Source organism: Xenopus tropicalis, chromosome 4 (assembly GCF_000004195.4).
Source record: "Xenopus tropicalis strain Nigerian chromosome 4, UCB_Xtro_10.0, whole genome shotgun sequence".
NCBI lineage: Eukaryota > Metazoa > Chordata > Amphibia > Anura > Pipidae > Xenopus > Xenopus tropicalis.
The window spans coordinates 89,292,686-89,318,368 of NC_030680.2; the positions used below are offsets into that span (position 1 = coordinate 89,292,686).

The following is a 25,683-nucleotide window of genomic DNA, read 5'->3' on the forward strand; positions in this document are numbered from 1 at the left end:
TACTACTGATACCTTCCCAAAGGTGTGCCTCATGTGTATAGGGACCCCCCAATTTTCAGTAAACCAGCCTCATGGCTGTCCTTTTTTCCTAAGCATAGATTTCTCAAGCAAGGAATTGATATCTCCCTACTCTGCTACAAAGGCTGAATGTCATGCAGCTGATTTGCATTTTCTTCTTTTTTATTATATTAAAAAGCCGGCCTTATTTGTTTTCTTACAGTGTTGTAGTTGTCAGCCTTTCTCAGCTGTTCAGCCAAATGACAGAGCAAAGCATGCAATTATATTTCTAATGCAATCTTTCTTGTGTGCCCCTATCTGTACTTCCCATGCCCTTGCTATATTCCCTGCCTATTTCCAGCATTGTGAGTGGACCTCATTGTTCCACCTTCTTACTCCCCCTCCTGCTTTATTCTTTTCTCTTCTGTTAGTTTTTTCTTGACAGCAAAGATGTATTTTGTAATCTTATCCACTGAACTTATCCAAACTGAGAATGTGACAAATTTGTGAGACCTCTTGAAATAGCTGCTGTTAGTAGCCAGCCAGTGATAGCTTCCATTTTTCTCCCTCTGGATACTGTGTGACTTTCGAAGATCTACAGGTTAATGTGCAAATGGTGTTAACACGGCTCTGCCACAGAAATATGGATGGTAACTATAACATGCCTTATACCAAAATGGAATGTGCAGCCGATTCACTTTGAAAAATCATTGGCAGATAATGAAAGTTGCTTCATAATGGAAGCTGTGGACAGCTCACAATAAAGTGAATGATATATTTTGTATCCAGGTTTTCCTCTCAACGAACAGTAAATAAGAACTGCATGAGCTAGCACAGTGTCTGTAGGGGTTGTCCAAAAATGTTTGTTTTTTTGTGCATAACAGAAATAAATGTTTTTCTAAGCAACATTGCAATATGCACCCTTTCAAGAAATTATTTTAAAGTTTTTGTAAATGTAATTGCATTAGAAAGCAGCTTCTGCCTCTCTCTGCACTGTTGAACAGACTCTCCTCCAGCCAAGACTATAGGGCTTATGTATGTCTGCAAGTGCAGTTGCTGTCACCGCAATTTCTCCACCATGAGTTGCACATAAACCACTTTTATTCAAGGTACTTGCATCAAACTGCATTTCTTGCACTTCCATACAGTTGCACTTGGAACCAGTCTTTCCAGCCTCCTGTTCCCAATGTAGCACTGCTGCCCCTATTGACACAGGGAAACCCTGGAACTACTGCCAACTCTAGACCAGGTGGTAGTTCCCTCAACACCCTGTGTCAATCGCTTTCATTCAGTTGCACTGAAAGAATTAGGTACACACCTCACTTTCACACTGAACATTTAAAATGACATCAGGGAACACCTGAAAATGACAGCATGCAGATTTATAAAATATTAGGTGCAATTGTGCCTGTTTTGCAACAAAGCACTTGTGCAGTTGCGTTAAGTGCATCACCTTCTTACAACCATGATGATGCTGGAATTCTGGGAAAAAACCACTGCATTGTGGAAAAAACTTAGTGATTGCTTTAAAATTGCATTTTGCTCAATGCACTTGTGGGCGTACATGTGAATTACACTCAGTGATTAGCCCACGGTAAGGCATGGCACATATTTGTGCAGAATCACCCATTATTGTGTACAAAAGTCTGTGCTTGGACAGATCACAACCTATATATAAACTCTCATGCCCAGAACTGATCATAGACTCTACATCTCCAATCATAAAATTAGTAAATGTTCATCAAAACAAAAACTGGACATAGCTGCACTGCAGCACTCCCCAAATAAATCACACAAATCAACAAATAATTGTTTGTTCCAGAACACTATATTTGTAAGCCTAGGAAGTCACAGTAAGCCTTGAACATTCTTAGTTGCTCTGGGTTACTGTAATGGGCTGTTCTGGCTTAAGGAGCAATGTATATTGCAGAAATCAACTATACCCCATTCTGCAGTGGTAGTTATAAGCTGTGATGCACTCATTTCTCTGCAGTCTTTACTCTTTTCTGAGGCTGCGGCATGAGGATTTTATAGATGTTTGGTTACAAAGGTATGCAGTTGCCAAGTTGTCAAACTGTGCACAGAATGTAAATGTATTGGGATTACTTGAAATCATTATAGCCTTAAAGCCACTTATGGAAATGCTTCATTCAAAACTTATTGCAGATGAAAGGCCAAAATCCTGGTGTTTCCTAGGCAAATGCCTAGGAACATTAGCACTGATAGTTGACAGCCATGAAGTGTGTGTAGCCAATGTTAAGACAGTGCTGAGCTACGTTGTTATTTGGATAAGTAAAGGAGCCTTTGATACTTTTATTTTTTGGACTTCAATTTGGGACTAACTCTGCTCTGCCTTATATTTTGCTTTGCTCCTAAGCCAGTAAGAATATGTAGGAGCCAAGAGTGACTTAGCATGTGAAAGAGGACTGGACATGGGGATAGGGTCTACCCAGGCTTGAATCTTTACTTTCATTAACCAATACTAACATGTTCCCATAAAAATTCCTGCCACATAGACATGGCTCTTTGCATTTGTGTCATTCACAATGGGTTGGGGCGCAGTGATCTTTCCATAGGCAAATTACAAATGTAAACAGTACTATGGCCTATGGAAGAATCATGCCGCCACCAACCCAGCCTGACTGACACAGTTGTGGAGGAGCCTTTAGCCATGTCGGAGTGGCTGCTTTGGTAAGTATTGCTGGGCTAGGGGCTTTGGGGGACTTTTGGCTACAAAGAAGTTCATGCTGCAACTCTACACGTTCCTCTGGATTTTTATAGGAACATGTCAGTATCACTTTAAGCTGTTTATATAGCACCAGTGAATTGCATAGCACTTTATAAGAGCTCACAATCTTAATTCTGTGCTTTTCCAGTAAGCCTTGTGCATATATAGTGCATATATATTAAATTCCCAGCCTTATTGTTGTCTGGTTTTAGTTGTTCCATTAAAAGTGCCTTTTTTTACATATGTATTTTTGTGGGTTTTTTTTCTATATACAGTTAATTATGCATAACAAAGGCAATCATTTCTTGCCGGATTCCTGCTGTTGCACAAAATATGGTTGTCAGCTACAAGCTTTGTTTCCTCCTGGTTTGTACTTAAACACAGAAGAGCCAAGAAAGGGTGGGCTAGAAACATAATCTGTAAAAAAAAACTTTTTATGGGAAGGAACAAAATTAGTGTGTTTAAATTCTGCCGTTAATAGATCACGCGTCAAATTAAATCAGTTTATTATAATCTGCAATGGCCTCATATGTGTATTCCTCAATAGAACTTTGCTACATCTGCATTTACAAAATAGACTAAGATCAAGTATCTCACTAAAATCCTATGACTCAGGTCAAGCCTACATTGAGAGGTATCAGGTACCCATAGAGGACGTGACTGAATAACAGGCCATTACCCACTCATAATTAAGACTAATTACAAATTGCAGCATTAAAAAGGTTGAGCAGAAGTTACCATTATAATGTGGAACCAATGTAGCCATAAGAGTTATTTTAACTCCTAAATCCCTCAAGAAAGAAGCTGTATGCATTAAATGTTTATTGCCTTTGATAAAGACTAATGTGTTTTGAACTGTGTAATTGAAGTCTCATTTTACACTTTCTTGGAGAGGATTTCTTCCTTTTCTTTCAGTTGTGCTATTAATGTTAGCCGAAATGCTATTTTATGTGTGTGTAAAGATATTATGGCCTTATCCATCACTATTTCAAAGAGATAATCTCCTTTCAGTTTCCCATTGGGATAGATGTGGGTCAGAAAACCACGTCTAGTTTTGCTAGGCATAGATATTGTGCATGTTTGAGCAGCCACCCAAATAGATAGGATATATATTAAACTGCGTTTCCATTGATATACTCTAAGGAGTCTTTGCAAAAAGCTCTTTTAAATTCCCATCTCTGCACAGTGACAAGTGCTTTAAAACTTATGTGCAGTAGATTGATGAAACACAATTTGGGTCATTTGAAAGTGCAGAATTTGGTCATTCTGTGTCATTACAGGCTTCAGAGGGAAAAAAGAGTTTCTTATAAAGACGCTTTTCTGGCAGAGTAGGGATGCTGTTTAACAGGCAATCAGCAGTTTTTCAGAAAGGGAACATTGCAGAGTGAGCTATTTTATTACATAGGGGTGTCTTTGGTTTGGCACCTAGGCGCATGGAAGCATTTTCTTTCAAAGTAATGGAGACTACACAAGTGGATCCACTCTAATATAATACATATTCCCCAGAATGCTAAGAAAAGCTTCAAAAGGCAGCTAAACCATTTGTGTAACACAACTGCCCTTACACCAGCTATTGATCAGTAAGCGTTTCTATTGCAAATGGAATTAAAATTATAGATAAACAGGAGAACCTAGGCGCCTAGCATAACAATTTGCTACCAGTTCTACAGTATATTCCTTTTTAAGAGACAGGTATATGATTATTGCACTTACTGTTAAATAGGCAGTTCTCCGTAAAAGCAAATTTTAGTATGAGGTAGACTGGTATTTTGAGACAATTTGTGACTGGATTAAAAACAGGCAGAAAAAGAAGGGAAATAATTCAAAAACACAGCAAATGAAAAATAAAGACCGACTGAACTTAAAAATGATATACTTTGAGCCTCTGCCAGCTGTGCTGATTTGAAGAGGATCACAGCTTCATCTGCCAAATGTGGCAAGGGAATGAAGGCTTATAGTAAATGGTGGATAATTATGTGCTGTAAGGACTTCCCCGGGTTTTTATAACAGGTTTTCTATTCTTCTTTTTTACCCCACCTTATCTACCAGGCTGTTCTGTCTCTATAGATGATAATGTGAACAGAATATATATTTATAGAAGGGTAATTAGGAATTTAAAGGGAAATATACTTCAATTTGACATGAGTTAATTCTGTTGGGCTTATGTGCAAATAATACATAAACACTGTATGAAATTCCAGAAATAAATGCAAACTTTCTTTTAATATACACAGACAGACCTGATTCAACAGGAAACCATGAGAGCTTGTCTGTGTTCACTGGGAACAGTTATCTTCTCCCTTAGGCTCACTGTGTAATGCAACACCTCCCTCACCAAACTCTACGGTGAAATGATGAATTCTAGTACTTGAATTCCCTCAGCTTTCCATGGTGGAACCATAGGGACTTCAACTCCCAGAATCCATCACGTCACAATTGAAGAAAGTGAGGAAATGGTTGCATTGCTCTGTGATCTTATGGGAGGTTGGGAAATGGTTTGCCAGAGTATCATACTGTTGAAATTGTTGTTATTATAAACTATTATTAATACAATAATACACAGAAGGATTCAAGTTACTGGGAAAAGTCAATAACTGCAATGAATAGCCTGAGCAAAGTTGGCATAAGTAGTACAGTACAAAAAAAGGTTTCAGTGGAGACTGAGCTAATCCCTTTAAAGCAGTCTTCAAATAGTGCAAATCGTTTCAGACTGAGTCAGTGAGCGTATGAAACCTCATTAATGGCTTGATGCTGTACAAAGTAACAAAACATTAAATGAAGAACACAAAACAGTAATAAGGGAAGCTATCATCTAAGAAATCTCACGTATTACAGTTAAACTAGATCGATACCTTCTAAACCTTAAAAAAACACACTGGACTTACAGCAGCAGGTACGTCTGGGTTTTCCAACTGTTAAGAAGTTGAACAAATGTACAAGTAATACCACTAAGGAGCTATAAAGATACCAAACAGATTGCAGGGAACAAACAGAAATATTACAATAAAACAAGCAGATTACTTACAAGGGTAAACCCCCAAAAGTAAAGAGATTAGAGAACCACTCAATATACAATTGTTACCATGAAATTCACCTTACGCTGAAGCAGCTGCCAGTAACAACATGCCCATTATGTTTATATCAGCGTTTAGAGTTTACAGCCACCTACCTGATTTCTAAACATTGATACAAACCTAATTATGTGGAATGTTAACAGGTCTCATAGAGATTGGCCACGGCCACACAGGACATTTTAGATAAACCTATAGGAACAGCCAAATACTTTGTTAGTGTTGTGTGTACTTTTATCAGCTGACTGGCAATATACACCCTTACTGAACATGAGGCCAATCAATGGAACTTGTGCTAAATATGCTTTTTGCCAATTTTTAAATTAAGAAATATCTGTAGTTTTCTGTATTAAAAATATTAAAATGTAATATTTTTTTGAGACGCATGTTTAATTTAAGTAATGTTTAGATTCGAAACTATAATATTGAGTTGAATGGTGACAACTGTTAAATATTGCCATTAGCTTTTGACTCTTGACAGTTTTATTTTGAAAAAAATGATTCTATAATACAACCTCATATACTTGAGAGAACTTAATTTACTTTTAGCCAGGCCATGATTTCTGATATTCAGGCTCCCTTTCATCTGGTATGGTTTTTTAAGATTAAAGCCATAAGAGTAGCAGAGCATCCCTTAATTTTAATCGGTTCATAAGCCTTATGTATAATATCAGGGACAAATGCCTCTAGGCCAAACACTTAAATCATGTTCCTTCATATTGAAAACCCTATTGAAGTGTTTTCTCCAAATATGAAACAACTGCCCTAGTGGTATATGCTTAATAATAATAGTAATAATAATAATGAAAAATAAGAGGCATAATATACTAAAGGTAGTTGCTTTAGTACAGATATTAATGAGCTGGAGACGTTGCAGAGATGTGCAAATAAAATGGTAAAGATGATGGAAACAAGAGGGTAGACTATTAGACTGGGTTGTTTTCTCTGAAAAAAAAACACTTGCAAAGGGACATAATTACAAGTACAGTTAAAAGACTTTATAGACACATATCACTTAGTAAAGGACAATAAACAGTAGACAATTCTTTTAGACTTGAGGAACTGAATGAACTTTCATTTGAGCAGCATCAGGTGTTCTTTACAGGGAGGGCAGTAAGGTTGTGGAATGCGCTGCTGGGTAATATTGTGATTACAGATTCTATTAATGCCTTTAGGATTGGCGTGGATGATTTCTTGTAACATAATATCTAAGGCTACAGTGATCTCAATACTACCGTGTACACAATGTATCACTAGGTCTGCATAGGTGTGTATATACCAAACGGGGGGCATTTGGAGGGGTTCAACTTGATACACTGTTTACTTTTTTCAACCAAAATGTACTATATAACTATGATTGCTTGTTAAAGGACAAGGACAAGTCAAAATCTATGAAGCACACTATTAAATAGTACTACTATTGCTGTGTAAAAACGCTATCATTCTGGCTTGCCTAATGAAAGATTTACAGAGATACACCTGCTACATTCTACATACTTGTTTCAGTGAACGGTGCCGCCATTTTGTCAGCACCCCCCCCGCTCGATCTCTCTCTCTGGTCCGCTCCCTCCATGCCTCTCCCCTGACCAGCACCCGCTTGCTTCGTTTTGTCAGCACCCTACCCCCCCATCTCTCTCTCCGGTCCGCTCCCCCTTTGCCCCTCCCCCCACCAGCACCTGCTTGCCACTGCCACACACCACCCGCTCGCCACTTGCCTCTCCCCCCCTTGCCTCTCCCCCCCTGCCTCTCCCCACCTTGCCTCTCCCCCCCTGCCTCTCCCCCCCTGCCTCTCCCCACCTTGCCTCTCCCCACCTTGCCTCTCCCCACCTTGCCTCTCCCCCCCTGCCTCTCCCCCCGCCTCTCCCCACCTTGCCTCTCCCCCCCTGCCTCTCCCCCCCTGCCTCTCCCCACCTTGCCTCTCCCACCTTGCCTCTCCCCCCCTGCCTCTCCCCACCTTGCCTCTCCCCACCTTGCCTCTCCCCACCTTGCCTCTCACACCTTGCCTCTCCCCCCCTTGCCTCTCCCCCCTTGCCTCTCCCCACCTTGCCTCTCCCCCCCTGCCTCTCCCCACCTTGCCTCTCACACCTTGCCTCTCCCCCCCTTGTCTCTCCCCCCCTGCCTCTCCCACCTTGCCTCTCCCCCCCTGCCTCTCCCCACCTTGCCTTTCACACCTTGCCTCTCCCCCCCTTGCCTCTCCCCCCCTTGCCTCTCCCCACCTTGCCTCTCCCCACCTTGCCTCTCCCCTCCTGCCTCTCTCCACCTTGCCTCTCCCCCCCTTGCCTTTCCCCACCTTGCCTCTCCCCCCCTGCCTCTCCCCACCTTGCCTTTCCCCCAACAGCACCTGCTTGCCGGCTGTCTGTTCTTCTGTGCCGCTGCCGCTGCATACACACCATGGCAACCGGACGCTAGGGGGGGTGCGCATGCGCAGCCTACAGTCTCAAGAAGCCAAGTCTGGGAAGGAGCGTTGCATTATGGGAATCTTCTCTACCCAGCTCAGCGTTTTTTCTAACTGTTTGGCTTCAGATCATCTGAATGGGAGAAATATGGGGAGACTTAAGGGCACTATTGAGACAACTGAAGGTATGCCTGCAGCTTGGGATTAACTCTTTACTAGCCTTTCCTTCACCTTGACTTATTTTCTGTACCAATCAAAGCCAAATAGCAGGCAGAAAGAGAGAAAAAGCAGTACATTTTATATGAAAATAATTAATATTATCATGTATAAAAACAGACAGTGTCACCCTTTTGGTGTCACAACCAAAGTGAAGATTGGAACATCATTTTATACGCTCAGCTTCTAATTGTTGAGAATGGTCTCTCAGCCACCATTTCCTGAATAAGCAACCACCAAAGGAGATTATAGAGATTATACAGAGGGGAGGAATAATGGAGATAATGAGAAAAAAAATAATGGGGCTTAATCTTGTTCTTAAATATACTCATATGTTTTAGTCAGCATGAAAATCTTATTTTAGAAACACAGGGTCGGATTCAGTTCTATAAAAAATGCTTTTCTCCTAATTCAGTTTCAGATTTACCCATAGGCCAGATGCAATTCAATGAGAATCTCATTGTTTTTCACATGAAAACTCGACCTGAATTGGGAGTAAAGTTTTTTCCCCTCAAATTAAATATTTCCCACAGGTTTTTACGTGATAACCCATAAAATAATGTTTCCTCATGGAACTGCATCTGGCCCGTTATCTTCTTTCCAAAACAAAGATTGCATACAAATAGTAGATAGAAAGCAAATATTATGCAAGATGGAATTTATCTGTTGAAATCATTCTGAAAACTAAGATGATTAAGGTTTGGATTTGCAGGTAACCACAGGAATTATATTTGATGACATGCACCCAACCAGTGTAAATCACTAAAGAACTTTGCTCTTACGTATCAAAATTATTTTGCACATTCCAGATCATTCTGTAGCATTACTGTACTCATAGGAATGAACTGTAATGTAAAATGAGGTTTCTTTGGTGCTGAAAGACTTGTCATATCAGACTCGAAAAGCCACATTTTAATTAATGCTGTTCTCTAAGGAAATGTGTCTTTGAAGAGGTATATTATGAATGGAAAACATCTAAGTAAGAAACACATTGTTCTTTATAACCAAACACTGAACAATTCTACCTCTGTAAATTCTTATTAGATGCATCAGCTGTATTTCATTTTCTTGGGCTATATTGTGCATGGTCTTGAAATGGCAATGGAAATGGCAGCAGCAGCTCAGCAGCAAGAGGTTTTGTCATATGCAGATAATAACAAGGATTTATTTGTTAATACAAACTGGCTGCTGTAAATATGAGATTACTGGATTCAGTATTGAGAGTTAGGCATAATTCTGATCTTGATTATTAAAGGAATACTGTCATCACGTCATTGCACCCATTTCATTTCTCAGTCAAGCTTTAATAGCGTTCTGTCATTAGCTGTCACATTAGAGTTTCAGATTTCATTTATTTTTTTAGAGTTTATAAGGTCAGTGCATCCATTTACTTTGTCTCAGTTAAGCTTCCTTTTCCCTTCTTCTCTCCTTGTGAAATCAGCCACAGGCATTCCAAGCTGCTGTGCAGTAAATGCTAACAAACCATTAAGAAAAACTGTAATTGATCTTGCTTAGTCTTGTGGACCATTGGCCCTGATCCTAAAAGTAGATCCAAAGTCCATTGTTTGCCTGAAAAGAAATAGAAATGGTCACATGGGTAGCAGGAATTGGAATCCTCCATGCAAGCATATAAAGTGACTGTGACATTTCCATTAGTACAGTAAATACTGTAGTAGCAAACTGTACTGTAAATCTTCCCTAAAGTATAAGAATAGCAGAAGTTGCCTCAGAGTTGCATTACAGGTATAGGACCCTTTATCCAGAATGCTCAGGACCAAGGGTATTCTGGTTAAGGGATCTTTCTGTAATTTGGATCTCCATACCTTAAGTCTACTAAAAATCAATAAAACATTAATTAAACCCAAAAGGATTGTTTTGCATCCAGTAAGGATTAATTATATCTTGGTTGGGATCAATTACAAGGTACTGTTTTACTACTACAGAGAAAAAGGAAATCAGTTTTAAAATTCTGAATTATTTGATTAAAATGGAGTCTATGGGAGACGAGCTTTCTATAATTTGGAGCTTTCTGGATAACAGGTTTCCAGATAAGGGATCCCGTATCTGTACCAAATATAAGTACAGCTTTGGACATTGTGAAGCAGCATTAAGCTGCTGAGTAGAGTGGAAGGAATATTAATGAATAATGTGACTTTTTTCTTAAAGAACAAGTATACTACAGTAATAGGATCCATTATCTGGAAACCCTTTATCCAGAAAGCTCTGAATTATAGGAAAGCCATCTCTGATAGACTCCATTTTAATAAGATAATTCACATTTTTTAAATGATTTCCTTTTCATTTGTAATAATAAATTGTAACCTTGTATCCAATTGGATATATTTATGGTTTAAATGATGTTTAGTAGCATGGTAATCCAAATGACATAAAGACCCCTTATCTGGAAAACCCCAGGTCCTGAGCATTCTGGATAACAGGTCCAGATATACAGATACCTGTATAAATAATGGAATGTGCAACACACGTGGTTAGCTGGACAAAGGGTCAATGTGAACTCCAAACAATGCTGTACTGCTTTGTGCCACTAGGAATTTTAATTATATAAACATTCCAGTTTGAAGTGCTGACCAGAATTTTGCAATAACTTCTTAAAGGAAAAGCTAATACACTGGGGGTGCCATTGTTGTGAAAAACGCATTAAAGTCAATCTATTTTTTTCCTGCAACTTTATTTGTTACCTACTTTTTCTGCACAAATTACATTGGAGTCCATGGTAGTTTTTTTGCGGCAATTTTTCCCACACAGAATACATTGGAGTCTAGGGGCTTTTTTCTCACAGCAACTTTTTTTTCACGCAAAATACATTGGGGACTATGGCCATTGTTTCAAGGTGCAATTTTGTGCTGGTTTGGTGAAATATTCCATGATTGCATTGTTACAATAGGAGAATGAGACTGCTATGTTCATTTTCATATTTTTATTAATTTATTCATTGCAACATTTGATGGAAACATGTTTACTATATGTGGTTAGTCCCACAAGTGAGAATTTATCTATTTCAGAAACCTTATTGCCTTTTCTAAATAAAATATGATGTGATCTTTAGTCATTGGTGTTTCTATAACAAATAAAAGGCGGTATCTACTTTTAGGGGCTGATTTACTAAGACACGAATTCCGACCGAATTGGAAAAATTCCGATTGGAAAACGAACATTTTGCGACTTTTTCGTATTTTTTGCGATTTTTTCGGCGCCTTTGCGACTTTTCGGAAATTATCGCGACTTTTTCGTTACCAATACGATTTGCGCGAAAAAACGCGAGTTTTTCGTAGCCATTCCGAAAGTTGCGATTTTTTCGTAGCGTTAAAACTTGCGCGAAAAGTTGTGCTTTTTTCGTAGCGTTAAAACTTAAAAGGCGCGACGTTTTGTGCAAGTTTTAACACTACGAAAAAATCGCAACTTTTTGCGCAAGTTTTAACGCTACGAAAAAATCGCAACTTTCGGAATGGCTACGAAAAACTAGCGTTTTTCCGCAAAAATCGTATTGGTAACGAAAAAGTCGCGATAATTTTCCGAAAAAATCGCAAAATACCGATCATTACGAAAAAAACGCAATCGGACGCATTCGGCCCGTTCGTGAGTAAGTAAATGGGCCCCTTAGTTGTGCTTATGCTATAGTTAGGTGAATTGAGTGTCATATATCAAGGGATAAGCATGGTAGAGCAAGATGACTTTTCTATCGTACACTGAATGTAGGCCTTAACAAACAATTATCTGGTAACAATAATCTATTACCTTTTGATGTTCTGTGTGTAAATATACAATATAAATCAGCTTGCCTGGGTTCAACAGGAACAATCAAAAGTGAATTATTTCAAACAAAATTTTCCAAGTTGTCTTTGAAATAAATCACTTTTGACAGTTTCTGCTAAGGGTGGTGGTGCTGTGTACCAATATATATATATACATAGACATAGAATATATATATATATATATATATATATATATATATATATATATATATATATATATAGACAGAGAACATCAAAAACTAATATACTAAGCCATTTCTAGCCACATCTGCACAATAATAAGCATTCCTACTAAATATATCAATATTCTCATCCCCTTGTGCTCAGAATTTTCTGTTGTCCGTATTAGAAGTCAGGGTAAGCAGGTGCATTAGATGCATCAACAATAAAGATTAACTCAAGATAGTACAGTACATGCTGTGGTATCTCGGCCCCCTCTTTAGCAGATCAACCCTTTGTTCTGTTATTTACTTAGAATTCCATATAAAAAAGATAGGTCTTTCTTGGTTATTGTTCTTTTTTTCTGCTGTCACAAATCATAACTCTGCTAATGATTAACAGCAAAGCTAGGGATGCACTAATTATACAATTTCTGGATTTAGCCAAGAACAAAATGCTGCATATAATAATTGGCCAAATACCAAATTGGATATGAACCCAAATATAAATTCAAATTTGAACAAAAGAAAAAAGACACAAAAAGTGCTAGAATTCTGCCAGACCCTGTATTCACTAGAAATTATTATTTTCCTATAGAGAGAAGCATTTAAGTGTACTGTATAAACTTGCATCACTCTATATCTGAATTCAGGCATATTGGAGCACAAAGGCATGGTGGTCTGGTACATTTATGCACATATTTCAGGGTACTTATTTTAATATCTGTGAGGTAGGATCACTTTGAAATACACTGTAAGACAGCACTATTTAATGAGTAGAACTATATCAGAATATGAATTCCTTACCTATCTTTTTTACTTATCTTTATGACTAATTGATGTGATGCTTTCGCTGTCTTGTTATTTCCAAGATGAAAAGACTGTTGTTTGCTGTATATTTTTAACTTTTTTGTCTTGGGAAGGTGAATCATTTATTTAATGAACACACAGCAAGATAAAATTCTTTACCTTTGATTATATTTGCAATATTCTGACAAGCTGTAGGCCACTGCCACACATGGTGTACCATTCACTTCTCTCCGCCTGCATTTTGTAGGAAGGAAGAAAGAAGTGGATTCGCTCTCAACCACTGCTCAGTGAAGCTGTACTGAAAGGTACGGCATCGGCCCAAGTACATCTACATACAGTAGAGGGAGATTGGCCCAAAAATGATTGTTTTCACTTTGTTGGGCTGATTACCACTCCATGTAGCTGCACTCAGAGCTATTGCTTAGAGCGGATCAGCTTATCGCTAAAAAACGCAGACAGAGAGAAGTGGGTGATACACCTTGTATGACTGTGGCCTTAGGCTAATAGCACATGGGTCTTTTTTTCCCCCTGGCATAGATTCACCAGAAGGGGGATCTTCTGCCTTTCACTGTGTGTCCTAAAAGGCAGGGGATCAGTTAAAAAAACACAAGTATGCATTTTTGTACCAAAATTTGCTCTGTGTGTGTGATAACAGGCAGATTCCATGTCTGTCAGTACACACAATTAGAGAGCAGTTTATTGGCTTTTCTCTGCATTAGGGATAGTTCAGAGTTCTCATTGTTTTTATAGTGAAAGTAGTTGAATGGCCATAGTGACTACATTACTAGATTTTATTCAAAGAGCAAAAGCACACGGGGCAGTTCTTTTTGGTGTCTGGGTAATTAGTAACTCCATCAGCAGAGACAAAGTGCTTACAATAATTTTTCAATTTACCCTAAGCTCACTAATACAGAATCAGAGCTAGTTAGTTTCCAGTGTAAATAAGACCCTCACGGAACTGGAAAGAGAAAGCATGTGTGGCTACACAGGTCAGACTACGGGCAGCAGAGATTTATAGGGAAAGCGAGTGGGTGTACTTTCCCCGAGGGAGGAAATTTACAAAACAAGAAGCACACATAAAAAGATAACCTCCATGGAAAAATATTCACAATATTATCTGAAACCTTCAAATCCAGTTCTGCATTAACATTGTGATTGAGGAGAATCTGGTGACTCTGAGATCTGTTGTTTTAATTTGCCCTTGAGAATCCCCTTGACTTCTGACTCAGTTCACAGCTGTTTTATATTGGGTCCTGACTCTTGTGCATATTAATGCTAATGCATTCCAGGACAGAGGTGACACCATACGGGTCACTGAGTGCAAAATGGAGATAAGAAATGACTCTTTGCTTCCCCTCCATTTCAGTGGATTCGGCCCCTATCCCAATCAACCTGCTGAACCTGGTGTTTAGAATATTTTCTCTCAAAATAATCCAATTTAATGTTTCATCATTCTAATAAGTAATATTATAGTGATTTCTATTTTTTAAAAGAATCCACAAAAAGTCAGTAATGACAATTAGCAATTAAATATAACCTTGATTTAGCATTAGTATACAAATAAAAATATTAAATCCAGCATTTAGAGGCATAATTTTATTACAAGTCAAATTATAGGTAACAATCAAAATCACTGTTTATTGTGAAGCATAGAAACTAATGAAATATCTTTTAAATAGATGACAGGCAAAAACTGACTGGTTACTATAGGTTACTAGACCCAAATGTTTTTCTACAAACTTGTGCATAATCCACACATTTTGTAACACTGGTCAGCATGTAATGTATAGTGGACAATATAAACATATCTTGTCAATGTGTTACAAGGCGAATAGGGTTTTTTTTATATATTTTTCTGGATGGCTCCCCTTTTATTAAATGGGATCTGTCATGTGATGACAAGCTGCAGTGAATCAGAGTTGACTCATACAACCTTCCTGACTTTGGAATTGTTCAGATACTGTAAGGCTATGCATCACTGTACATGAAGCCCACCAAACTTTAAAATACCTGTTTATGGAGGCAACCATATGACCTAAGCATGCATAAAAAATATCAAATATAAAAAAGATATAAAACCTATTTTACCTGGATATAAACACTCATCTGTTAAAATATTTTTACACAGAATAAGCTTGATAGATTACCTTTTAAAAATTAGCAAAATTTTTTGCAGAATATGTTTGATTCGATCTTTTGTACTAAGGCATCTGTCACAAGTTACAGGTCATTGGCTGAACAAGATTACATTTTTCATTAGGTAGAAATGAGAGGGTTTATCTAAGAGATGTTGAACTAAGATATCCAGAAGGATTGCCTGCAGTTTGATTGCCTGTCCTAGTATTTGTCAAACTTTCTGCAAGTGACACACACCAGCAGTGTCAGACTGGGGTGTCAGGGGCCCACCAGGGTCGCTGCCCAGGGTCCCCCCCCACCACCGCAGACACAAGCTCCGGCTCAGTGCAGCATTACCGTAAGTTCTTATGGCTGTATTTACATAGACTGATAAAGCTTACTTTGTTTTTATCTTTCCTTCTCCTTTAAAATCATTATAAATTAGTACCGGTAATTGATGTATATTTTAGAGTTGCTTAGAATCAAATTAGCTTTTATTATCAAAACATGCTATCATCAGAATTACAACCTCTTTAATCACCATCCTGTTTTAAACTATATCTTATTTACTTGACATTTTTTAACTTTTGTATAAAGGAGCATTTATTTAACTAATATTTATAGGAAGGTTTATTCCCCATTTGTCTGGTATGACTTTGTCATAGATCTACAGGATTATCTGTGTATTTTAGCTTCAGATGAACTGCGCTTTTATTTGTGCTGAGCTTTAAACGCATTAGTTATGCTTTTTTGCTCTTTGGTGAGACTAACTAGCTTGTCTTTAGCTTATGGGCAGCTCACACAGCGTTAAAACAGAATTATATTTAATCAAAAAAATAAATGGTTGACATTTTTGAAAATCTCTAATGTATATTTGCCATGTCTGAAACTGTTCTTATTTATAGGACTGCAGCATGTGCAATAGGCATTACCTGTGTCTTATCCCCCGGTATATAAAAGAAAGGATTAAACACAACACTGGACACTAAATGAACTTGCTCTTGTCATCATGCTGACGTACATTGCATCATTGTTGTGCCATTAAAGAATACAGTACTTGTACTGCTCTCAGAGCTTTTTATCTCTGCTTCCGTGTGCACCCTCTTCTCATGCAAGTGACTCATGCACAAGCTAACTAACTAGGAGCACAAGGCATTCTGCACAGGGAACCACTTAATTAGGCCCAATTGTTCTACCTAGCACAGAAATAAAAATTGCTAACATCTATGATCTTGCTGATCTCTTTATTGGAGAACAATTACATAAACTGTATTTTCATTAAACATATAGGTAATAATGTACACCCTATTGTAAAATATAATAATAGTAGAAGTCACTCAGGAGTTTCATGACCATTTAAAGGGTACAAGGCTACAGGTCTGTCTGAGCATATCCAGCTAAAGACCTGCCAAAATTAATCCATGTTTTTGTATTTTCAAAGCTGCATTAATGCAATACCCGGTATTGTAGACCCCCAGAAAAAGAACTGTACTGATTACATATTGTACAAAATGCCAGACTACTTGCCCATCAAAACAACTAATGTCACAACACCAATTCTACACTCCCTACACTGGAGACAAATTAAGTGGATGTGTTGGGAAAAGGATTCTGTGAGGGAATAGGTAGTGGGTGCTAGAGAGGACATGGGAAAAGTGAGTCTTTAAGGTAGTTATATAGTTACATAGTTACATAGGGTTGAAAAAAGACCAGTGTCCATCAAGTTCAACCCATCCAAGTAAACCCAGCACACCTACCAATCTATACACTCACATACATAAACTATAAATACAACCACTAGTACTAACTGTAGATATTAGTATCACAATAGCCTTGGATATTCTGATTGATCAAGAACTCATCCAGGCCCCTCTTAAAGGCATTAACAGAATCTGCCATTACCACATCACTAGGAAGGGCATTCCATAACCTCACTGCCCTCACCGTGAAAAACCACCTACGCTGCTTCAAATGGAAGCTCCGTTCCTCTAATCTAAAGGGGTGACCTCTGGTGCGTTGATTGTTTTTATGGGAAAAAAAGAACATCCCCCAACTGCCTATAATCCCCTCTAATGTACTTGTACAGGTAGAGGCTGTTAAAGTACTGACAAGAACAGAAATTGTAGAATAGATGAAGTAGGATGGAGCGGACGAAGACCTAGAGCAAGACAGGGAAGAGCAGGCAAAGACTGAGATCAAGTCGGGACAGGACTGGAGTGAGAACTGGAACAGGACTGGAACAGGATTTAACAAGGACTGAGCTAGAGCAGAATCAGAATAGAACCAGGAGCCAGAACAGGGAGCTAGGAGCAAGGGACTAGCCACAGTGCTCGAAGATAGACCAATATTCAGGCAAGTGTGGCTGGAGGAGGGCTGGGCTTATATAGGAGTCAGTCCTTATTGGCTGACCCCACCTAACCAATAAGGCTGCTGGGGTGATGCAACAGAGCCCAGCATAAGTAAACCTTCTTTTAAAGAATAAGTAAACCTTTTTTTTTCTATTATTAAAATTACTCTAAACAGCTTTCCAGATTGCCTACCTTTGTCCCTCTGTTCTTTCTGACCTGGTTGCTGAGTTACAAGCTACAGGGGTCCTCTTCTTCCTTGTTCAATGTGAAGCTCCGCCCCCACTTCCTGTTCAGGTCTCTTACTACTCCGACAAGACTGTCGAAGTGGAGAGCCCTTCTGTGCATGCCTGGAGGCAGCAGGAGCCAGCTTGTGTATGGCGCATGTGACTGCAAAACACCAGGGGGAAGTGCTGGACACGGTGGGTTAAGGTAGTCTTCTATTAAAAATTATGGTAGTGTAAAGTGTAGAGAATAGTAGTCTAAATATATGATTTGTTTTTTTAACATTTACATCTCCTTTAAATCTATAAATAATCTAAGCCCTGTGTATCTGTAAGAACTTTTGATTTCCTCATATCCCCACCCATTCCCTCTGTTCTATAGTCAGGAAAGCTCACGGTACCCAGAGTTGAATTAAACAGGAAACTACACAGTCCAAGAGATATCTTTAAAAGCAGGTTTAAAACAAATCTCTTCACCCAGGCTTTTTGAGTACAATATGAAATATTTCATCAAACAGTAATGTTAAAAGCTTGAATACAATGTGAAAAGAGAGCTAGAATTGACTGACTCACCTAACATGTTAATTTAAAGGAACATGTATCTCGTGTGTATCGCATGAACCCAAAGACTCACACCTACAGCGAGCCATACCAAAATTTTGACCATGACCAAGTCTTCTCTTAACTTCCTACAGTTTCAGTCATAAAGGTTGCCAGCCAGAATAGTGAACTTGGGGCCTAGATATATTTACAGTATATGATAAAAAATAGGAACATTATAATACTGTACTTTGGGATAAAATATGGTTCTTTAAAAAGAATCTTATCAAATTATTACAGTATGCATATCAATAAATCTTTCTACATAGTTTACCTTGAAATGAATTCTGCCAAAATAAAAGAGTCAACTTGTGCCCTCAGGGTTCATCTCAAAAATCAAACAAATAGCAAAAGTCACAGGTTTTTTTATGTGATATATTATTATGTAGATCTGCAATACTCAGGGGTATAGTTTATTTTTAAGGGCATCTAATGAAAAGCCAGGGTTACAATAAGAACTGAACTGGCCATCTTCAGTTTCCAGGGATGATCAATACCAGTCACAAGTGAAGATGAGAAAAAAGGTCAAAAGTTATATAGGGCACATAGTGCAAGATAACTGTCCGATGGATTGTCAACAATTTATCCCATTAATAAGTGTGCTGCATGCATAAATGCCCAGTTAGTTTAGGGATATCGATTGGCATGTCTTGTAAAAATGTCAGGAACATAAACTTAGATGTGGTAGGAATGTAACATAAGAAATATGAGTTTAAAATGATTTATTGTGAATTCTGAGTAGGACCTCAGGACACTGAGAAGATAGATTCCCATAGGTACACCCAGCAATCAAGCCCATGCAATCAGACTTTTTTATTGTAATTTGTAGTTTGGAAAATCAGAGCCTACTTAAAATCTGAGTGTTTTTCAAAGTCAGATATCTGCATATCTGTATTTCGGATATAAAATCATTGTGGTTATGGGCAGACAGAAAAACTGTATGAAAACAGGTGGTGTTGATATTTCTATCAGATTATGGGGGGTATCTGCTAACTTTTTCTTTACAGTAATAAACAAATGATTCTTCAAAGTAAACATGTTTAATATTGCATGCTTGCTGACTGGCGCACACTGCAGAGCATTTATTTATCTATGTTGTTTATGAAAAAACCATTAGAGTTTTAAAGGAAAACTATACCCCCAGAATGAATACTTAACCAACAGATAATTTATATGATATTAAGTGACCTATTAAAGAATCTCGCCAAACTGGAATATATATATAAGTAAATATTGCCCTTTTACATCCTTTCCCTTGAGCCACCATTTTGTGATGGGCTGTGTGCTCCCGCAGAGATCACCTGACAGGAAATAATGCAGCTTTAACTTTAACAGGATGTAGTGTGGAAGCAAAAGGCAGAACTCTGTACATTAATTGGCTGATGGGGCCTAGCATGTATGTGTGCTTAGACTTGTTTGTGTGCACTGTGAATCCAATGATCCCAGGGGGCACCCCGTAATTATTAAAATGGCACATTTCTATTTAGCATTACCCAATAGCACATACTACTATAAAAGTATATTTTTATGAAAATGGTTTAATAAGATGAAGCAAGGTTTAACAAAAGCAATATATTTTTATAGAGACCTACGTTGTTTGGGGGTATAGTTTTCTTTTAATTGATTCTTACAAGTCAGATTTGGGAAATTTCAGTCATCTCATTCTTCTCTTTTCCTAGGTTCTTCTGATTTGCCAAGAGGTTGTCTTCTAGAGTGTAGCTGGCCTCCTGCATTTACACACATCTCAATGGAATCCCTGCACCAGCCCAGCAAGGTATGTTCCTTTTCTTTATTATGCCTGCATTTTGTAGTCCTTTGCTTAAGTATTACTTTATATTAAATATATTATTTCTAGGTTACCAATCATTTTTAGATTTGAAACTGTGAAAGAGTGATAGAAGTGACAGAAGTTCAATGCAGCATATTTGCCACTGGAAGCACTACGTTCCTCATACTTTCATATAAAATCTTGCAGTGTGTTGGTAATATTATACAGTATATGTATTACATATATTATATTGCACTGCTATACTCAGCAAAAGTGAATCTATGAGTGAATAAAGAAAAAACAAATGTTCCACAGGAAATGTTCTTAGGAAAGTTTCTTGTGTATGGTTTATTAGGCCAAATGTCTTAAATGCTACTGACTGGTGGGTATTTGATTAAATTCTGAAATAGAAAATGAAAATAGATTTTGGTTTGTGTGAAAGGCATCTCCTACAGTGCAAATATGAAATGTAGCTTTGTTCTTGCTTGTTCTACATCTTCCTGTCACCTTTGATGGAATACAGACACATGCTAAAACATTGTGGGTCATAAGCATTTTCTCCTGTAGGTGACAAGTGGAAGTACCGTTTGACTAGATGTGGACATGAGTTAGTACAAGGATTGAAAAGCAGTGCGACGTGAATTGGCGAGGATAGTGCAGTAATGAGCTGTACAAAGTTTTAGCCGCAGATTTGTCATCTGTCAGATTTATTGTTCGCTCTTGAAAAATGGCAGTAGCAATTTATTGGATCTGACTGGCAAATCTAGCAGAGGGACCAATAATGAATTTTGATGCTAGAGAGCTTCTCAGCAGCCAGTCCTGCCTATTCCTATGTTACAATATGTCCATCTGTTACAGCCACCAAAGGAGCAATTCAGACCATTCCATCAAAACTTACTGTGCTTAACACATCATATTGATGCATGCAATAAATTACATTACTTGTACTGATTTTTTCCCTACCTAATGCAACCATTTCATATGTTCCAGCCTTGCTTGTTTTTGACAGTACATATATATATATATATATATATAATTTTGTCTTATTGTACTATATTTGCTCTTGCACCCAGGTATAAGTATTGTTAGTGGTGTGCACCAACTGGCTGTATATATATATATATATATATATATATATATATATTGTTATATATATATTGTTATATATATGTTGTAACATTACTAGTTATAAACAAATATAAAAGAATATACTGTATTTATAAGAAGGGTTTAACTTTGTTTATACATATTACTCTATATATTCAGTAAAACATAGTGATATATACAAGGGAACATCTCGCTATATCTTACCAAGAATTAATATTAAACACAACAGATTTCTCAGTAATAATTTGTAGCCAGTGAAATATTTAAATGTTTCCATCTGCATATTCTGATCATGTCGTGGCCAATTCTATGTAGTGGTATAGAGCCTCCTCTACACTGTAGCTTCTTATTCAAATATAGTACAGCTTCAAAGATTATAGGTCACACTCAGGCCTCTGCTATGAGGGAGGGGGAAGTAACTTAAAAGAATGCGGTAGCATGATGCAAAAAACATATTGGGCACAGGTCCATTTTAAATTAAGGGCTTATCTTCATTTCACCCTCAACAACTAGAGTAGGGAGTATAAGAATGCTGTCTAATGTTCAGAACACAAAATATTGAGTGGATATGTGCTCCTAATACAAAATTTCAGTGATTGCTAGACTTTGTATGTGCAGCCTTCCATTTATTTCAAGTCTATGCTGCAGTTTACTTGCCATAATCCTAGTAATGCAGTTTTAGCTGTGACAAGTACTCTGTTGGGCAAAACTATTTAATTTATAATGTGCCACCAGTTATGGAGTAGAAACATCTATAATATAGATACTTGTCACACTCCCTTTTTATGTATAGTACATGTGCCTGCCCAGGATGGCCTGGAATTTGGAACAGTATTGCCCCCCCTCCTTGATTTTACCTTTTGTTCTTAAGTTGAGATTATAGGTGAATTGTCTGTAATAATAGGTAGGTATGCATCAGACCCATAATTTGTATTTGTATTTAGCCACATACTGAATAATACACAAAAGAGTTGCCAAATAATGAACCTTTCTTTTAAAAAAGCCTCAATTGTGAGCAAAAATGGTTGCATTAAGTTGTCTACAGTTTTAAAATCACATGGCCAAAGGGTTCAGTTATAGATCAGCTGAACATTGAAAAAAGTACTAGGTTTCTGCCAAATTCTAAATGAAATCCTAAATCTGATGCATCTTTATAAATTATAAATTAGGCAGTGCCTTGTACTTCTTAAATAAGCTATCAGAAATCTATGTTGATGGCAGAACAGCTCTCTTTGGTTTTTTAACACTTAAACATTTTAAGTCGCCTTGAGGAATCGTGTTCCATATTACACAGAGACCCTTTATCCAGGATGGCCCAGATTCCAAGCATTTGAGATAATAAATGCCATACCTGCAGCAGTTAGACATATTATACCATTCAGAAGATCCTGCCATGCAGACTGTTAAAAAGGTTAGAAAGCTTGTAAGAGGTGGACATTTGCTAAATCTATTTTCTGAAAGAAACGTGTTTTCATCACACATTAAAGGAATTTTTTTGGCATGAGTCTAGAATGTGACATCTGATATATGAAGTGTGCTGTGCTACTGTTGCCCGTAGTGACACAACAAGCTTAATATCACAGAGAAATGAATGGGCTGACAGCAAATGGGGTGGACATATCGAAATATCAATTGCTATATATAGAAATAAGGTCTTGCAAGTTATCCTTTCCTTGCCCTCCACTTGGCCTGTATCTATGTGTGACGCTGATTAAGTGTGGAATTGAGGAAAATCTTAGTATTAATACAAAAGGCTGAAACTTTAGTCCTGTGCCAATGCATATTTAAAAATAATTTCATTTTCTAAAGACCATTTCATTTATGAGTGGATTTCAATGGTTGCTTAGTTTTTAATGACATCCTGACATTACTTTGGAGCAAAGGGGACAATGTCTGCTTTGCCATGTAGACCGCAGGCTTCGCAACAATATTGCATTTTGCCAGACTGGAAATGTTAAGCCTTGGGTCCAAGTAACCTCAGTTCATATTAGACTGCTATGAATTATTATTGCTTAGTAACAGCAGCTATGATTGTTGTTTTTATAGGATTAGATCAGCAAAGACCATATATAACTCAGTTGAAGCTCCATTATTAAATGAACAGAATACCCCAATATACACCTTTGTTCAATAGGGGCACAATAAATAGGACCTGTGTTGTACCTGTTCTTTTAAATTGAGAAAATGACCTCTTTATAAACAACACCCCCCCCCCCTCACGCTGCAGCATGCTTTAAAATAAGGAACAACTTTCTATATAGACTTCTTATCTGTGGATTGGTTATTTGTTTTAATACTTTCCCCTCCTGAAACAGTGACTAAGTAGACCTAAAAAGAGAGCTGGAAATGTAAAGTCTCAGTTTTAGTCTTTGCCCTGTTGAAATTAAGAAAAATAAAAACCATAGATATTTCTTAATAACCCCAACAGGCAGCAATAATTTTTTTGACAAACCTCATTTATGTAGATCATGCTGGAAAAGAGAAATAGTGTCCATTTAAATGGAAAAAATATGCAGTTTTTTTATCATTCATATAGTTTTTCTCTGAGGCAAATCACTTATTTACTTCCTTATTCAGCATGTTTTCATTTCTCTCTCTTGTGCGCGCTTGCTCTCGTTCTCTCTCTTTATATATGTGTGTATTTATATATATATATATGTATATACATATGAATTTTTAAGCTTACATGGTAGCCTCAGTTTACATAAATGCAGATAACATACAGTGGAGGAAATAATTATTTGACCCCTCACTGATTTTGTAAGTTTGTCCAATGACAAAGAAATGAAAAGTCTCAGAACAGTATCATTTCAATGGTAGGTTTATTTTAACAGTGGCAGATAGCACATCAAAAGGAAAATCGAAAAAATAACTTTAAATAAAAGATAGCAACTGATTTGCATTTCATTGAGTGAAATAAGTTTTTGAACCCTCTAACAAAAAAAGACTTAATACTTAGTGGAAAAACCCTTGTTTGCAAGCACAGAGGTCAAACGTTTCTTGTAATTGATGACCAAGTTTGCGCACATTTTAGGAGGAATGTTGGTCCCACTCCTCTTTGCAGATCATCTCTAAATCCCTAAGGTTTCGAGGCTGTCTCTGTGCAACTCTGAGCTTGAGCTCCCTCCATAGGTTTTCTATTGGATTAAGGTCTGGAGACTGACTAGGCCACTCCATGACCTTAATGTGCTTCTTCTTGAGCCACTCCTTTGTTGCCTTTGCTGTATGTTTTGGGTCATTGTCGTGCTGGAACACCCATCCACGACCCATTTTCAGTTTCCTGGCAGAGGGAAGGAGGTTGTCGTTCAGGATTTCACGATACATGGCTCCGTCCATTTTCCCCTTAATGCGAATAAGTTGTCCTGTGCCCTTAGCAGAAAAACACCCCCAAAGCAAAATGTTTCCACCCCCATGCTTGACGGTGGGGACGGTGTTTTGGGGGTCATAGGCAGCATTTTTCTTCCTCCAAACACAGCGAGTTGAGTTAATGCCAAAGAGCTCTATTTTGGTCTCATCAGACCACAGCACCTTCTCCCAGTCACTCACAGAATCATTCAGGTGTTCATTGGCAAACTTCAGACGGGCCTGCACATGTGCCTTCTTGAGCAGGGGGACCTTGCGAGCCCTGCAGGATTTTAATCCATTGCGGTGTAATGTGTTTCCAATGGTTTTCTTGGTGACTGTGGTCCCTGCTAATTTGAGGTCATTAACTAACTCCTCCCGTGTAGTTCTAGGATGCTTTTTCACCTTTCTCAGAATCATTGACACCCCACGAGGTGAGATCTTGCGTGGAGCCCCAGAGCGAGGTCGATTGATGGTCATTTTGTGCTCCTTCCATTTTCGAACAATCGCACCAACAGTTGTCACCTTCTCTCCCAGCTTCTTGCTAATGGTTTTGTAGCCCATTCCAGCCTTGTGCAGGTCTACAATTTTGTCTCTGACATCCTTGGACAGCTCTTTGGTCTTTCCCATGTTGGAGAGTTTGGAGTCTGCTTGATTGATTGATTCTGTGGACAGGTGTCTTTTATACAGGTGACTAGTTAAGACAGGTGTCCTTAATGAGGTTGACTAATTGAGTAGAAGTGTCTAACCACTCTGTGGGAGCCAGAACTCTTAATGGTTGGTAGGGGTTCAAAAACTTATTTCACTCAATGAAATGCAAATCAGTTGCTATCTTTTATTTAAAGTTATTTTTTCGATTTTCCTTTTGATGTGCTATCTGCCACTGTTAAAATAAACCTACCATTGAAATGATACTGTTCTGAGACTTTTCATTTCTTTGTCATTGGACAAACTTACAAAATCAGTGAGGGGTCAAATAATTATTTCCTCCACTGTACCTTATATTGGGAGATTGAATTCACTTAATAAATATT

General features: G+C 37.9%; 1 protein-coding gene across 1 annotated transcript in view; it reads left to right on the forward strand.

The window, feature by feature from the left end:
- Positions 1-25,683, forward strand: part of ptprf (protein tyrosine phosphatase receptor type F) — a 565,520-nt gene that overhangs the window by 217,468 nt on the left and 322,369 nt on the right. Inside the window, exon 4 of the mRNA XM_031900923.1 lies at positions 20,112-20,206. The gene's annotated coding sequence lies outside the window, so the exon portion shown is untranslated. The remainder of the gene's footprint in view (positions 1-20,111; positions 20,207-25,683) is intronic.